Consider the following 5,692-nt stretch of genomic DNA (forward strand, 5'->3'; position numbering starts at 1 on the left):
AAAAGCAGCCTGATGTTATAGCTAAAAAGGGCTTTTTGGGGTGCTGTCCTTACAGCAGAGATCAGATGAGTCCTTCAGGATTGTAGTGGACACTGAATACCCTAGCCTAGCTATCAATTTCCCTATCTAATCAGCAGCAGCTAAACTTTCCCTCCTCTCACTAAGCATGCATCTTCCGAATGAATCGAAAATGGATGCTGGGAGGGAGGTTGGAGGGTGTGGAAGGGAGGGAGTTCTGCTGATGGGCTGGAATGTGTCTGCTGACCGAGAGGCACAGGGTCAAAGTTTGCCCAATGATGACGAATAGGGGGCGGATCGAACTGCGCATGTGTCCGCCCGCCGTGGCGAACGCGAACACGCTAATTTCGCCGGGAACTGTTCGCCGGCGGACAGTTCGGTACATCACTAATCTTTAGTACTTAGTAGAGCATCCCTCTGCTGTATTGACCTGCTGCAAATGAGATGCGTAGCCAGAAACAGACTTCTGGCAGCATTCCGGAGCAATGGCCTCCAGTGCAGTAATATCCTTGGGTTTCCGTGCTGCACCGCCTTCTTCAGATCTCACCAGAGATTTTCTACGGGGTTCACGTCAGGTGACTGTGATGGCCACTGTAGAATTTTCCAGGACTTCTTCTGCAACCAATCTTTGGTGGAATTTGAGGTATGCTTTGGATTTTTTAAATTTATTTTATTTATAAATCAAATATTTTACCAAGAAGGATACATTGAGATTTCTGTTGTTTTCAAGTATGTCTTGGGTCCACAAAAGATTTCATTGTACACTAGAATACAGAAAACAATATTAATACACAATATATACAAAATTTAACATACAACAGGTAAGACATATATCAACCATGAAAGGTGAATTCTGTTTTGAGATATTTAGAGATGGATCTTTTAAAGGATTTTAGGCTGGGGGAAGATTTGAAAGTGTGGGTGGTCGTTCCATAATTGTGGTGCTCTGTAGAAAAATTAGGATCGAGTTGCTTTTTTTTTGTATTGAGGTAGACTAAATAAATTGCTGGTATTGGATCGGAAATTAAAGGAGGTGAGAACAGCTGGGGAGAGCATTCTGCTCAGGTATATAGACTGTATACTGTAAGCTCGTTTGAGCAGGGCCCTCTTCAACCTATCGTTTCTGTAAGTTTTCTTGTAATTGTCCTATTTATAGTTAAATCCCCCCTCTCTTAATATTGTAAAGTGCTACGGAATCTGTTGGCGCTATATAAATGGCGAAAATAAATAAATAGGGTAGGGTGGAGCTTCCCAGAAAAACTCTTAAACACAAGGCTGGAAAGATGAAGGATGTGTCTGGAATACAGCAATAGCCAGTTTAGCTCTTTTAGCATGTCACAATGGTGGGTCCTGTAATTACATTGTAGCACAAAGCGGCAGAACAAGTTATACAATGTAGTAAGTTTATTAAGGTGGGTTTGCGGTATAGGTGCATATACTACATCCCCAATCTCAATGACTGGCATTAGCATTTGCTGTACAATCGTTTCCTTTACTGTAGGGCTTAGGCAGGATTTGTTTCTGTACAGGGCACCTCGTTTTGGATAACATTTTGATGAGAGTTTTTCTATGTGGAGGTCAAACTATAGATTGGGGATAATTGTCTTGTTGGAATTTCCAATGATGCCCAAGCTTCCTCACAGACGGCATGACGTTTTCTCCTAGGATTTTCTGATACTTCAATGGATCCATCTTGCCTTCCACACGTTGCAGGTTTTCAGTGCCAGAGGATGCAAAGCAGTCCCAGAGCATCACCGAGATACCAACATGCTTAACTGAGGGCAGAGTGTTCTTTTCAGCATACCATTCATTCTTCTTCCTCCAGACATGCTGATCCATTGGGCTGAAAAGTTCCAGTTTTGTTTCATCGCTCCACAGAACAGAATACCAAACCTTCTGTGGATTATTTCTATGATTTTGAGCACATTGGAGCTTACTCTTCTTATGCTTTTGGTTCAGTAGAGGTGTACATCATGGAAACCTTCTTTGTTAAGTACGAAATATACAATTTCAATATTACAAGAAAATATAATTAAAATTTACAATTTCCGCAGGTGTTTGAGGAAACGCATAAAACCTGCATACAGAACAGCAAGCGCTATTGTCACGGCCAACACTAACACAAGTTAAACTTTTTGATGAAGATGAGGATGAAAACCTACAGCATCTGCTTTCTCCTGAGGTTCCAACTTTAACCCTTGCTCATGTCAAGAAAGCAAATAAGACTGATATGAAAACCACAACTCAGAGCAAGCCTTTATCAGGGATGAAAGTGAAGAAATCAACTCCCAGGCCAATATCACGTCCAACACATTCACAGGCTGCTGCAGATAATGTCAGAGTTCCAATGAACGTCTCTGAGTTCTCTCTTGCCAAGACTATTAGTAATATTGAATGCAAAATGGAGGAAGGGCTTCTACCCGAGAATACAGAGGACGATGTAATTCCAGGGATAAGCAATGACATTGGAGCAGAGATAAGATTTCTAAAAGCAAAGCTACGGGTGATGCAAGAGGAGTTGGATAACATAACTCATGAATGCAATAAGAAGGACGATGAAAACCGCAATCTTACTTCTCGGGTGAAGGAGCTCGATGAAGAACGTATGCGATTACAAAGGTCCTCGAACATACAGCAGACTCAAGCAGAGAAGTATAAATCTTCATACGAACAAGCAAATAAGACTATTGATGGATTACAAAACCAGCTGTCAGTGCTCGAAAAGGAAATAGGAAATCTTAATAGAATACAGAGCAGTCTGTGACAAGTCAGGGCGCCACAGAAGTGCGCTTGAACCGGGCTCTTGAAGAAGTGGACAAATACAAAACCGAGTTGAATCTACTAAAACAAAATAACAAGGAAAATGTTAACCAGGAGCGGATAAAAATTGAAGAATTAAAGCTTGAAAACAAGAAGTTGGAGAAACAGAAGGGTGATTTATTAGCTGCATTTAAAAAACAGCTTAAATTAATAGACATTTTAAAAAGACATAAGATGCACATAGAATCTGCAAAGATGCTTTCATTTACAGAAGAAGAATTTATGAAGGCTCTGGAGTGGGGAAATTCTTAAGGTCATCTTTCATAAGTCTCGTGCTCTCACTATTATGACTTCTTTTGTAAATGTGCATGTACAATTTTACTAATTAACCATTAAAGGGACTCTATAGGCACCCAGACCACTTCATCTCAATGAAGTGATCTGGGTACCATGCTCTGTCGTCAAAACATTGCCATTCTGCAGTCTGACAGCCACTAGAGGCGCTTACACCAAAATAGCATTGTGAAAATCTGCTCTTTCAGTCAGATGGTTTCAAGCATGCTAGCCTTCCAATGCTTTCCTATGGAAAAGCTTTGGATTGGCGGAAAATCATTGATTGCTTTGATGTCAGCCACAGAGGCATGCCAGCAGGATGGTGACCGGCGTGTCGAGGGCTGAAAGGTAAAACTATACCGTTTGTATTCCTAATGCTATAGTATTACTTTACAAATAAAACAATATTAGTGCTGGTACGCAATGTTCATTGATTATGCTAGAAAAAATAAGTTTTGTATTGTACTGTTGAATGGCGACATGTCATGCTTTAACTGAAATGTGACCCTATAGGCAATGAATATATAATTCCATAGAAATAAATTAGATATTAATAGAATTATTAGATAGATATTAAATGAACTGGCTGAGATCGATCAATTACAGTTATTTATATATAGCACCAATATATTCTGCAGACCAATGAGCTGGCAGGTTTGCAGGGCTTGGTTTAGGAGCATTAATGGAAACTCCTAGCAAGGAGAGAGTCAGGGCATTCTAGCGCCATGACTAGGTGGCCTGTAGTGGGTATGGTGCTTGGGATGTTCCTATGAGTATATTTATGTGTACTATGGCAGGTATAACTTAAATGTATGGTAGTATCGTATCATTAATTTCATAATAAATGTAAAGGGCAGCTTTCTATTTGAGATGTAATTAGAATTCAGATATAAATTTAGATATGACAAATTGGTTCCCAACCTAGTCCATGGCACACCAACAATCCATAGTTGGGCAATTCCATTACTATGGTAATACAGGCAAAGCCTAGATCATTAGCGTTTGTCAAGGACTTATTGGTAATCCCTGAGACAAAGGGACCATATTTCATATTTTACATTTATCTACATTGCTTTGTGATGGTAATGGAACAAGAAAGCGTCCTTACAATATAGACCTAGACCAGCTAAAGTTTCCTACCAAATTGGTTAATCGTCACGGAAGCTCTAAAGATTTTTATGAAATGTGTTTTCTCTGGGTCTTGTCTTTGACTGTTCAGACATTAGTCCCTGCAGTTCTATGAAGTCAAGTATACCCAGGATGTCACTTTTATATTTGGATTATTTGTTAACTTTTTATTCTGCCTCTCAGAGCAAAGTAAGTGATGTTTTCATTGATAACCTTTCCGACAAGTTATATTACATTTAATGGTATGTAAAATGTTTTTAATTATTGGTTTTCTTATTCTGGATTAATAAAATGGGCATTTTATTGGCAAACCCCCCCCCCCCCCACCCCCCAAAAAAAACCTGCATACAGTTAATTCATTTGCCTAGCTATACCCAGGCACATTTATTACAAATGTCATTGCAGGTGTCTTGATATCAGAGCAAAGAAAGCTCTTGTAGAAAAAACAAAGAGTGACTACATGTGCAGTACTTTGTGATTTTCTCTACTATTGAAGTCACTAAAACGGAGGAGAATGCAAGTTATCTATTGTCGAACGATTAGCCCCCAGTTGTGCACCCAGCTGTGGATGCTGTGGTTAGGTAATATGGCTAAGAACACCTTTTTATTTGATTATTTAACTAGCTATTGCTCCTCATAGAGAATCTACTCATCAGTCTGTGCAGCTGGGGGTCCCCCTGTCATTTTCATTCCTTCCCACTCGCCCCTTTTTTCTTTTCTTTCATTATTCCCACCTTTTCTACTTCCCCTTTTCCTTTCTATTCCCAATAGGGATACAAAGTATGTCACTCTCTGTTTGACCCCACTGTTTGACGAGAATATTTGTAAATTTGTTTGTTTTTCACTAGGCTATCCTGCTCAATTTCATAGTGATCCTTTACCTGTTTCCCAACTTTCTATGTTATAACATGTAAAGTATTTGGTTACTTGAAATGTTTTTTAAAAAATTGTCTTAGAAAATGTTCTGTCAGTTGCAAAATAATGTTTAATGTGAAATGATATATGACTGTCTTTCCATTACGTAAACCCTATGTGAGCTACTGGTCTCCATTTATTTACCAAAATGTAGGCTAAAATCACTGCAGTGGCATACAATCTTCAATTCATCAGTTTATCCAGCTTAAATATTTTGGCCTAACGGAGCAGGGAGTTCCAGAGGAACGGTGCAGCCCTAGAGAAGTCTTGAAGGTGACGTGCTAGTATGAACACGGGCTAGACGCAAGTCTACGGCAGAACATTGGGGCCTCTAGTGTATTAGTGAGGATAGGTGGAGCAGCATTATGTAGAGATTTGTAAGCAAGTATCAGAATTTTAAATTGAGCCTTACATCTTGCTAACAGAGAAGGAGGCATAAGAGGTGTGGGCAGACAGGAAGATAGACTGTAACATAAGACCACTGAAAAGGGGATTGCAGTAGTCAAGGCAAGAGATGACAGCAGATTGGACCAGCATC

The 5,692-nt window shown here is 39.7% G+C and overlaps 1 pseudogene; it reads left to right on the forward strand.

Moving 5' to 3' along the window:
* Positions 1-503: 503 nt before the first annotated feature.
* On the forward strand, positions 504-3,674 carry LOC134610480 (testis-expressed protein 9-like; annotated as a pseudogene).
* Positions 3,675-5,692: the final 2,018 nt, after the last annotated feature.

The sequence above is a fragment of the Pelobates fuscus genome, chromosome 5 (genome assembly GCF_036172605.1).
Source record: "Pelobates fuscus isolate aPelFus1 chromosome 5, aPelFus1.pri, whole genome shotgun sequence".
Classification (NCBI taxonomy): domain Eukaryota; kingdom Metazoa; phylum Chordata; class Amphibia; order Anura; family Pelobatidae; genus Pelobates; species Pelobates fuscus.